Source organism: Lithobates pipiens, unplaced genomic scaffold, assembly GCF_037356315.1.
Source record: "Lithobates pipiens isolate NorthernLeopardFrog02 unplaced genomic scaffold, aLitPip1_a1.2 Scaffold_28, whole genome shotgun sequence".
NCBI classification, from domain to species: Eukaryota; Metazoa; Chordata; class Amphibia; order Anura; family Ranidae; genus Lithobates; species Lithobates pipiens.
The window spans coordinates 62527335-62539471 of record NW_027507789.1 but is presented as its reverse complement, the minus strand read 5'-3'; the positions used below and the strand labels follow the sequence as shown (position 1 = coordinate 62539471).

General features: G+C 44.2%; 1 long non-coding RNA gene across 1 annotated transcript in view; it reads right to left on the bottom strand.

The window, feature by feature from the left end:
- Positions 1–7719: 7719 nt before the first annotated feature.
- LOC143935431 (uncharacterized) overlaps positions 7720–12137 on the bottom strand; it is a 47577-nt gene continuing 43159 nt past the window's right edge. The window contains exons 2-3 of the long non-coding RNA XR_013263521.1: positions 11665–11714; positions 7720–7960 (exon numbers count right to left, since the gene is read on the bottom strand). This is a non-coding gene — a long non-coding RNA (uncharacterized LOC143935431). The remainder of the gene's footprint in view (positions 7961–11664; positions 11715–12137) is intronic.

The following is a 12137-nucleotide window of genomic DNA, read 5'->3' as shown; positions in this document are numbered from 1 at the left end:
CCCTTCTCCAATGTGAACGTACCCTTAAGCCCCATAAACACTCTCAGATTTTCTGTTGAGTTTTTCCTTCAGATTTACCAAAACCATGTAAGGCCTGCCTGATTGCATACAAATTGAAACTTCTAAGGTTTGACCTCATATTATATGGTTTTGGTAAATCTGAAGGAAAGGTCTGTATGGTGCTTAAATGTGCTCTCTGACTTGAAAATCAGCACCAGTGGACCGTGAAAATTGAAAGTATTTGGTCACAAATTTGAACAAAATAATAAATAGGGAAGTGTTGCCCTGGTCAGGGCCGCTGATAGAAATCATGGGGCCCCGTACAGCCTACCTGATGGGGCCCCCTTCAGTTCCACCCTTGGCCCTGCCCCTGGTCCCTCCTTTAGCCCCACCCCTGGCCCCTCCCCAGACCTCGCCTTTGTGCAGGCTTGTCTACAAGTGATATTTATTTTCTTGTGGTGGTATTTGGTCACCTCTGTGGTTTTTACTTTAAAAAAAAACAAAAAAATAAAAACTATTTAAAAAAAAAAACACATATACATATATATATATATATATATATATATATATATACATATATATATACATATATATATATATATATATATATATATATATATATATACACACACACACACACACACTATATATATATATATATATATATATATATATATATATATATATATATATATGTATAGATGCTGCTGCAGTAGTATTAGTAGATCTCGAATCCCACCCCCCCCCAAGCAAGCACACACCTGTGTTAGCCTGGCCCCAGGAGTCACTTCTTCCCTGATCCTGCTGCTGCCTAGAGTGCCGGTGTCCATAAACTACTCCAGTCAGATGCCAGCTGCTTCTTTTTTTTCTTCTGCCACTGGCAGCCCCGCTCGCTTCACTGCTTCAGAGCAGAGGGAGAGCAATCACTCTGTGGCGCCAGGAAACGACATGCTGGCCGGGACTTGAGCCAGCATGAGGAGCATTGGAGAAATAGAACAAATAGTCCCTCCCCCTGTCGCCACCTGCAGATATTGAGCTCAAAATAAAAAAAATAAAAAACTCAAAAAGTAACCGGGGGGGAAGGGGAGGATGACTCCGACAGACAATGTTTGGTCATGGTGGCTGGAGGATTTTTTTTTTTTCACATTAATTAGTTCTGTGGACAGGTTTCCCGGGCCCCCCCTGCTGGCCAGGCCCGGTACAACAGGGCCAGTTGTACTGGCCTATCAGCGGCCCTGGCCCTGGTTATTGGGAATACATTTTTGTAGGTTGAGCATTTAAAGTGGTTGTAAACCCTTACAAACCACTTTAATCTACAGGTAAGCCTAGATTAAGGCTTACCTGTAGGTCCAAGAAATATTTCCTAAACCTACACGGTTTAGGAGATATTTGCAAAAAGACAGGCACTGCTGTCTACGGCGCATGCGCTGTAGGCAATGGCGCGCAGGTACACTGAGCATGCCGCTACTAACTGCGATTAGCCATCAGTGGCAGCTCCCGTGTACATGCGCGGGAGTGACGTCATCGCGGCTCCGGCCAATCACAGCGCCGGAGCCACGATACCCGGAAAGAAGAGGGATGCTCCGTGGAAGAGGGGACAGCGGTGACATCGCTGGCTCCTGCGTCAGGTAAGTGACACATAATGGACTACTATGCGATGTATTGTAGCCCATCAGGGTTTACTTCCTCTTTAATACTACTTCTGCATGACACGCCTTCCTTGACAAAGCCATGTAAACCAGGCCACCAGTAGGTATCATAGGACCCCGTATAGCCTACCTGACAGGGCCTACATCTCTTCAATGACCTACTCACAGGCCCAGTACAACAGTCCTGCCTTTCCCATTTATTGGTGACCCAACATGGCCCTAAAAAACCCATCAGCCTAACACCTCTTAACTCATTTACTGCATATATGAAATAACACATACAACTATAATGAAAACAACAAAACTGAACTTCCTACCAGATAACTAAAAATTTTATATATTGCAGCTTTCCATTACTTAAAGCGGAGGTCCACCCTAAAATGGACCTCCGCTCATCGGAATCCCCCCCCCCTCCGGCGCCACAATCGGCACCTTTCAGGGGGGAGGGGGGTGCAGTTACCTGGATAATCCAGGTAACTGCACCCACTTCCGGGCTAGCTCTCTGCGGAATGAGCGTAGGTTACGCCCCCGTTCCGCAAGCGCCCGCCCCCTTCAGCAAGTGCCCCGCTGCCTGCTGGGAAACACACAGCTCCCAGAGGCAGCGGGGACCGTCCGGATTGCGCCGCGCGGCTCGCGCATGCGCAGTAGGGAACCGGGAAATGAAGCCGAAAGGCTCCATTTCCTGATTCCCATACCCAAGATGGCGGCGGGACCCGGCAGCCGAGCGAGCGATCGGCTTCGGGTGCCGACATCGCGGGCGCGCTGGACAGGTAAGTGTCACTATTTAAAAGTCAGCAGCTGCAGTATTTGTAGCTGTTGGCTTTTAAAAAAAAAACAAAAAAACGCGGAGTCCCGGTGGACTCCCGCTTTAATACAGCTACATTAGGTTCAGGCGAAATAGGTCTTCTTCCCATCCAAAAAAAAATACTATTGATGCTGCCAGAACACCAATGTCCATGTAACTTCATATACATTAAAGTGAAAACTGTTTTTTTTTCTTTGGGCTTTCTCAGCTATTTTCTGTGAACTACAATTCCCCCTTCAACTTTTGCATTAGACATGAGGCGAAGAATAGAGTTTTGTTGTCCAAACTATGAGAGGAGTCTAAGGTAACAAACGCTGCTCCTGAAAGAGTAACTCCACTTTTGTTAACAAAATATTTCTTTCTGCGGGATCAATATACATTGAAAGGATCTTAGAAGACATTGTTGCAGTTTCATACCTATTGATTTTCTGAAGAAATTGTTGTTTGTGCAGAGTGAATCTGTAGGGGAGTGGTTTTATAATTATCAATCAGCTGTTTCACCTGCAGGGCTTTACTAAAGAAAGATGCAGGGTCTGCATCCCTTTAGACATGATTTCCCTTTTCGGAGTATCTCACCAAAAAGGATATTTCTGTTGCAGAGAATGCCCAGAATTTGAATTGTATCTTTGTGCAGACTTCTGGGAAAATTAATAAGCCAATCACTCAATCAGAAAATGAGATATCTGGGGGGAATTCTGTACATCATCTGTGTACAGAACACCTCTAGGTAGCCATACTGCATTGCATTTTACAGATAATGGAAATGCAATTTTTCCAAAACATTCAATTACTTCCTGCTGTCTAACATTTTCTTGGCAGTTACCAAAAAATCTTTTTACGCTATGTTTTGTACGTAAAGTGGACATTTAGTAATTTTTTCATCTTTCCATCTGTTAAATCTTCTGTTATAACATTGGATAGTAAAACATTTTTGTTCTGCCAGTAAATACCTTATACAGCCCACTTCCTCTTCCTTGTCTGGTCATTAGCCTAGGCTTATGCACAGCTCTCTCTCACTCTGGTGAGAGTTTGCCAGGAAGGGAGGGGGAATGAGTCATAAGAAGGCCAATGAGAGATGCAGAGCTGGAGGTGTGTCTGTGTAAATCCAGGAAGTGAACAGGCAGCAGCATCAGCTGCCCACAGTTAAAATGGATGCAACCAGACTTAGTGGAGGGAGATTTCTGCAGCATATTTGGCAATTACAGAATCACAGTATATATAAAATAATATGCAAAGTGGTTGGAGAGAAACTTCCGAATGGCAAAGATGTTTTTATTACAAATTATGTGAGCAGACTGTAAAAAAGTCCAGGAAAGCCACGGGGAAGTCACTGTGCGTCGGGGCGGACGGGGTCACCCGGGAACGTCACCGCGTGGCCCGCCCTCAGTTATAAAAGAACTGTCACCTGCGCGGACGTGTCATAGGCGGCTTTGTTTTGGTTTTTTTCTATTTCAGTCCGTCGGCGGAGAGAGAGAAGAAGATGAATGGTCTTCGTGGGACATTTTTATCTTTTAATTTTTTTAATAAAGGACTTGTCCCAAGTTGTGTCTTGTCTTTTGTACCATTTTGACACTTTTTTTGTGAAATTGTAGGGGTACAAATGTTTTTCATCATGCACATGTCTATTTCATATTAAATTTTAAATTAACCACTTCAGCCCCGGAAGAATTGGCTGCTCAATGACCAGGCCATTTTTTGCGATATGGCACTGCGTCTCTTTATCTGAAAATTGCGTGGTCGTGCGACGCTGTATGCAAACACAATTGATGTCCCTTTTTACTACAAAATAGAACTTTCTTTTGGTGATATTTGATCATCTCTGTTTTTTTATTTTTTGCGCTATAAACAACAAAAGAGAGACAATTTTGAAAAAAAATATTTTGTAATTTTTGATGTAATAAATAGCCCCCCTTTTTTTTTTAAAGCTATTTTTTTCCTCAGTTTAGGTCGAAATGTATTCTAAATATTTTTGGTAATAAAAATTGCAAAAAGCTTATATTGATTGGTTTTCGCAAAAGTTATAGAGTCTACAAAATAGGGGATAGATTTATGGCATTTTTATTATTTTTTTCTTTTTACTAGTAATGGCGGCGATCTGCAATTTTTATCGAGATTGCGTCATTATGGCGGACACATCAGACACTTTTGACACATTTTTGGGTCAATTGACAATTATACAGCGATCAGCGCTATAAAAATGCACTAATTACTGTATAAATGTCACTGCCAGGGAAGGGGTTAACACTAGGGGCAATCAAAAAGGTTAACTGTGTTCCCTATGTGTGTTTTAACCGTGGGGGATGGGACTGACTACAAGCGGTCCCCTAGTTACAAACATCCGACTTACAAACGATTCCTACTTACAAACAAAGGGAGACAACAGGAAGTGAGAGGAATTCTACCCTTAGAGCCGGTTCACACAGGGGCGACTCAGATCTGACTTCAAGTCGCCCCAAGTCACCTCAGGTCGCACAACATGTAGAAATCAATGTAAGTGAATGAGAGCTGTCTAAGGGCCGGTTCACACTGCGGGCGACTGCGATCCGACTTCAGGTCGGTCTAGGTTGCCTCAAGTCGCCTCCAGGTCGCGCTGCATTAAAAACAATGATAGTCAATGGAGCTGTCTTAATATACACTACTGCAGTAGCTCCGACTTTTAAAAAAGGTTCCTGTACTACTTGGAAACGACTTCTAGGCGACTTGTACCCATTCATGTCAATGTAAGTCGCCTCTCCTGTTCATCTGTAGGCTACTTGCAGGCTACTTGACAGGAAGTCACCCAGCCCCCACTGCAGGCAGCCCCTCCTTTCCATACACATTAGTTTAGTTTTCCTGGTTATCTTGAACTCACACAGACCAAGAGCTCAGTCCTGCAAAATGTCTGCTATGAACAGGAGAGAACCAGTGGACAATGAGTCCCTCATACGCTTTGTTCGGGAGAGAAGGTGTCTGTATGCCAAGTCTGTATGGCAAGTGACGTGGAAAGTGGACAATGACATACAGCATATGTACTTGCCTTGTGATCGACATCCGTGTATACTTGAAAAACTTGTCATCAAAACTACGCAAGTTCTCATACATAGCCCAGAACTGCCCTCTGTTATGTCGATTGGCAATGATTGGATGGATCCAGTAGCGACGTCTTCTTCCCATCCTCCTCCTCCGCTTCATTTCTTCTTCTTCCTCTTCCATCAGTACTGCCAAACCAGCTGTTAGGACAGCTGACATAAGGTAACGCACAGAGAGCATTTTGGACACAGAACAACTGGCAAAAACAGGAACAAGGAAGAAGACAGGAACAGGAATGATGTCACAAGGGGTGAAAGCTCACTTGTACAGTTCCCTGTCCTGGAGGCGACTTGTAAGTCGCCCCAAGTCGCGCTGTTAAGTCGGATACAAGTCGTATCCGACTTGGCTTCACAAGTAGTGTCGCCTCGTGTCGCCCCCTGTGTGAACCAGCCCTTAATGCACACTACTGAAGTCGCTCCGACTTCAGAAAAGGTTCCTGTACTACTTTAATCCGACTTGTAGGCGACTGGTTGATTGATTTCAATGGAGGTCGCCTCCAAGTCGGATCTCCGTCTATACGGAGGTGACTCTCAGAGAATCAGCTCTCAAAAGGAGTTCCCCCCTGAGAGCTCATTCTCTGATTGGCCACGGCAAGTCGCCTGGCCTGGGGCGACTTAAAGTAGTGTTGTAAGTCGTGTCCAAGTCACATCCAAGTCGCGTCCAAGTCGCGTCCAAGTCACGTCCAAGTCACGTCCAAGTCACGTCCAAGTCACGTCCAAGTCACGTCCAAGTTGCCTCCGAAAGTCGTGTTGCCCCTGTGTGAACCGAGCCTTAGGAAGGGAAATTCACTCCTGTAATGCCACGTACACACAATTGGAATTTTGGTCAGAAAAAGCTCTGATGGTTTTCCCAACGGAATTCCGACGGGATTTTGCTCAAGCTGTCTTGCATACACACGGTCAAACCAAATTCCAACCGTCAAAAACGCTGTGACATACAACACGTACGATGGGACTAGAAAAAGAAAGTTCAATACCCAGTAGCCAATAGCTTCCATCTCCTAGTTTAATCTGAGCATGCGTGAGTTTTTGTGCATCGGAATTGCATACACACGATCAGAATTTCCAATAGAAAGTTTTCCCGTTTGAAAAATTGAGAACATGCTTTCAACATGCTCAACATGCTCTCAAATTTTTGCTGGCAGGAATTTGGCGTACACATGGTCACATTTTCTGATGAAAAGCTCTCATCAGTCTTTTGCTGGCCCGAAATTATGATCGTGTGTACGCGGGATAAGAGTTATTATGGGAAAAGGGTACCTCCACTGATGCTTTATCTCCAAAGCTTGTTTCCACCACAACACAACATTTTCAAAATCCAATTGTCATAGGGACAGAAAGTGAGGTGAAATCTTCTGAACAAGGGCACAGACAGCAAAACAAACATTACAGGGGTGTCAACCCTTCCCTATACTATCCAAAAAGCTTAAAATAGATTTTTACGTTTTAGCTACACTTAAAAAATTGACCTGTTTCGACTTTCAAACAGATTCAACTTAAGAACAAGCCTACAGACCTTATCTTGTTTGTAACCTGAGGACCGCCTGTATAGAAGATGAGAGATTTTGGTTCCCAGCTTGTGGGAACGCACAATCTCTCTCTCCTCACAGAACTGGGATGTGCGTGTTTAGACACACACGTCCCTGTTCTGCCTCTCGTGATCGCGATCGCTCGTGGCCGGCGGTAATCTTGACTGCCGGTCATGAGCATCGGCACCCCCTCTATGCAGCAGGCGTGCGCGCGCGCCCGCTTGAAGGGACTGACGTACAGCTATGATGGCTCACGGGATCAAGCCGACCTGCCGCAGTATAATGACGGCGGCTGGTCGGCAAATGGTTAGATATATACCTTATGTAAAAATAAATAAGTTCTTCATCACTAAAATTGTTAAATCTTTTCAGGCGTCCTGTGAAAATTTTAAGATCTATTTGGTGGGCCACAAGACAAAAAAGTTTGAGAAACACTGCGCTTAATAGTTAATCTAAAGGATATTGAATAAGAAAATGATATAATGTATGGCCAGCATAAGTGTTGGATTGTTGTTGTGGTAACGTCATGGTAATGTATCTGTTTATTTCTGTATGGACACTTGCTGGTATTGTTTTCCATTTGTTATAATGCTGTGTACAAACCACTGATAGGTTATTCACATGAGCAGGTCTCCTCACGTGATTAATCAAGAAATCCACACAAGTAGTTTTAATGCATGCAAAATCCTTTAATCTCTGTGCAGACAAAGCCATCTGCTACTTGTCACCTGGGTGAGGGACCTTTGTCCTTGGCGCCTCTCATGTGCCTGTTTGCCACAAGGATTTTCCAGCGTCATACTGAGATCTGATCACCGATCCCCTCTGCGCTCCTCCTGCATCAGGCTGGGATTCACGAATGTCAGAAATTAGTCCTCAATGGGTGTTTAGGTAACAGTCCAGGTAATTGCACTGTAGAAGGAATGTAAGGTTACACACTGAACTGTGTTTATTGCTTCTAGGGCACAATTTTACAAGCCTATAACAAAGTTACTTGTCAATAATTAATGGACTTGTTAATACTCAAGTTTTAAAGGCCTGAAATGCCACCCTTCCATTCACTTATCCACATTCACATGTCAGAGCAGGTGTATATTGAAATGTGCATTCATATTTATGTAAAATATCTGCCCCTTGTGAAGTGGCAATAGTATTTTTTTTTTTTTATAAAAAAATGTAATTCCAGGGAAGATCTGGTGCTGGATGGAGTGACCATTTGCCTTACATATACAGTATTCAAGTGGTTACTGCTGATAATTAAGCTGAAAAAGACAAGTTAGAAATTTCTAACCAATTGAATGGTGTCAGTATGATGTTAAAGCCCCTGATGCTGATTTAGTAATTAGTGAGTAATGATGGACTCGGGCGTGTTCGCATCGTACCCGCCAGGAAGCCGTCACTGCACACTGTCAATCATAGGCAGCAGGTGTATGCAAAGCTGGGGGCCGGGAAATGCCTCACTGCCTTGTGTGTGTCTGCAGTGTGCAGTGACGGCTTCCTGGCGGGTACGATCCAAATACGCCTGAGCCCATTAGTGAGAAGGCTACAGGTGGAGAAGTGTCAAAGGAAGCTACGTTGCTGAGCCAGCAGTGTCAGCTGCATGGTTGTACGTCATGGAGGCTAACGTTTGTAAATCATAAGATTGATTTGCAGAATCTATCTTGTTTATGTTGTCTTGATACAGAAGGGTGAGTGAGTGTTATCATCTTAGGACTGGTTATGTTACGGCAGTAACACCAAGTGAAAATAAAAGAAAGTAAGCTTGAAAAAATAAAACTAATGTAGCCACAACATCTAAGGATGGGTAAGCTACAATGTATTACATTTTTTGTTTTTTGTTTTTAGATACGTTTTTATTCCTGTAAATTACTGGACTTAAAGGATAAGTTCACCTTTAACCACTTCAACACCACCGTATGTATGTATACGGCCTGGTATTGAAGCCCTTATAGTGGGATCATGGTTGAGGCTACAACTATGATCCCGGTATCATTTTTTCAAGCAGACAAATCTATGTAGTAAAAGTAATCCAAGCTGCTATGCAGCCTCTGGATTACTTTTACAGGTGGCGGAAAGGGGTCCCACTCCCCTACTGCCTTTACCAGGCCCTCCCATCTGATCGGGGGGAGCCCGGTAAGGATATGACCGATGGCATTGGTTTCCCCAGACACAGTGAGAGGAACTGATATTGTTCCTGCCACTGTGTGATGCCAGAAACCAGAAGCAACAACGATTAAGTCATTTCCGGTTTGTTTGTTTGTTTACAAACAGTGACCACCTTGTGAAGTAGAAGATCAAACCGGCCTTAGTTTGATCTGCTGCTATCAGGAAAGACGTCTGCATAGTACAGCTGCCGTTTCCAGACATGCACTTGTGCGCAGGCACAAAGAAAGAAAGAGCTGAACAGTTATGGGCACATATGCCAACGCCCATGTGCGAACGTATGTGCACCTGTCACCAATACTGGCGCCAAATGGCTTTTTTATAAACAGAGCTTCAGTGCTGACTAATTGCTGCTCGGTCTACAGCGTTTGTGTATGTTCTTGATTCCTATGTCTGACTTTTGATGTAGACGGCTTGCTCCCGACTTTCTTGCCTGCTACCTGCTCCAACCCCTGGCTTATCTCAGACTCCATTTCTGCCTGCTGCTCCTGTTAATCCTGCATCTGTTGCCAACCCTGCCAGTGACCCGACTACGCTGCCGCCTGCCTTTTATGGCAGATCTGCCTGCCCGTTACCGAACCGGCTCACCTGCTTCCTGTTCGTTCATCCACAGTCTATCATCTGCCAAGCCTGCCAGCATGTCTGCTGTCTCATCTGTCTGCTACCAGCCAATCCTGTGGCTCCAGTGACTGCTGTCTCACCATCAGTGGCCCTTGACCCGGAGCTGTACGAGAGGCCTTCCTCTGCATATCAGGCTCACCAACTAGGTACTTGACAGGCTCAGCTGCTTTGAAGGCCAGAGGAGAGATCTGGAATCTAATAGACCCCAGACCTCTCCATAAAGAAGAACTGCCACTTCCCATGCTATCACAAGGGATGCGATTAAATAAAATAAATAACAATATATATATATATTTTAACAGCGCCCCGTCCCCCAATGCTCATGCGCAAAGGCAAGCGCACACGTTGATCCTGCATGCATATGGAAACAGTGATCGCACCACATATCTGAGGTATCACCGTGAATGTCAGAGTGAAAACAATAATTCTAGGGCCAGACCTCCTGTGTAACTCTAAACTGGTAACCTGTAAAGGCTTTTAAACGTTGCCTATTGATACTTTGCAATTATAAAGCATGACATGTTTGGTACCTATTTTGCGTGACATAAAAAATTGCAACACCTATCATTTTATTCTCAAGGGCCTCTGCTTAAAAAATGTATAATGTTCGGGGGTTCTAAGTCATTTTCTAACAAAAAAAATGCAGATTTTTACATGTGCGATAGAATTGTCAGAATTGGTTTGGGAAGCTAGTGGTTAAGAAAAAAATAATAAATGTGCATATTTTTGCAGGAATTGCATTTTTTTCATTTTCATGTGCCTGCAGATTATTGCACCACTCGTTCAGTAGATTGTGAGTGCAAAGTTAGACTCCTGCAGACACCGTCACCAGCTTGCTTGCCTGTATCTTCATATGGGCAGACCATTGCTAAGCTGGAGGAAGTGCCAATGAACTACGAGAGCACTCATCAGCGCCCTTGAACTACAAGCTGTCTGCAGCAGTGAAATTGTAGATCATTCATTCATATATTGCTGTGAAAGAATGATGTAACTGTGTGGGTGAAAAAGTGGCAGCAGGTGCGGGGAGGAGATCCCCCACCTGCTGTTATGGGGGAAAGGGGGGGGGGGGGTGCAGAGGGGCAGGCCTGGAGCATGTTACACATTATACCATAAATTAAGGTCCTTTTTAGGATGTTAGAGAGGTCACTTGTTTTCTTCATCTAATAGCTGTAGCCAAGTGAAGGTTGCTATTTCAGAACATGTTTTAGGCCGGATTCACATATGTGCAGCCACGGTTCCCAGCACGGGGTCCGGTGTGTCCCTGTCCGATTCAGGTCTGAACTTTTGTCTAAATTTGCAACTGAACAGGAACATTTTGGAATGTGGGCAGAGGCTGTCCTGGACCTGTGTGAACTGGCTCCATTGCGAGCTGGGCAGACTCGCATGCAATGCGAATTGGATGCGGAGAAATCCAATCCAAAATGTGAACATGGCCTTAAAGTGGTTGTATACCCGCACATCTATAAAAAGAAAAACCTGCAAGGCAAAGGCATAATCAGCTAGTATGCTCATACTAGCTGATTATGAAATACTTACCTTAGATCGAAGCCCCCGTATTGCAGCCCAGTCCACACCGAGCTGAAAGCTTGCCCTCGGTGCGTGCGGTAGTCTTCAGCCAGGCATTCAGAGCGCATGCGCCTCTGGCATCAGCGGCTACATGCAAAGGGAATATCTCCTTAACCGTACAGGTTTAGGAGATATTAATCTTACCTACAGGTAAACCTTATTATAGGCTTGCCTGTAGGTAAAAATGACAAATTAGGGTATACAATGACTTTAACAAAATATGATCTCCAAGCAACCCTCAGTTATTAGGCATACTCCACACTTACCACTTCACTACTCATACTCAACATGGGGTGCAAACAGCTAATGACAAGACCTGCAGAAACACAAGGGAACACAAGTTTTTTTTTTTGTTATAACCAAGTACATTCTTATAAAAGAATCACTATGCAAGATGGGGAAGTATATTATGTTTTCAGTAAACACATATTGCCAAGCTGTTACTGCAGTATTTAGCTTAATGAGACTCTGTTAGGCCAGCCATACATGGATCAAAATTAGATCCATCTATGGACAGGCTGATTGTACCCAAGTTGACTTATCGATGGATTTGGGTACAATCAGTTTGTCGGATTGTTTTACATGCGATTTACTGCTGGTGGCTATAGCCTCTAGCACTAATTATTGTGTTCAACCAGCTGGGAAGGCTCCCTGTGACCCTCCCTTCGCACCCCTCCCCCCTGCCGACAAGACCCAATAGTGCTGCGGGAGGCATTTCCCCATTACCATGACTATGTTG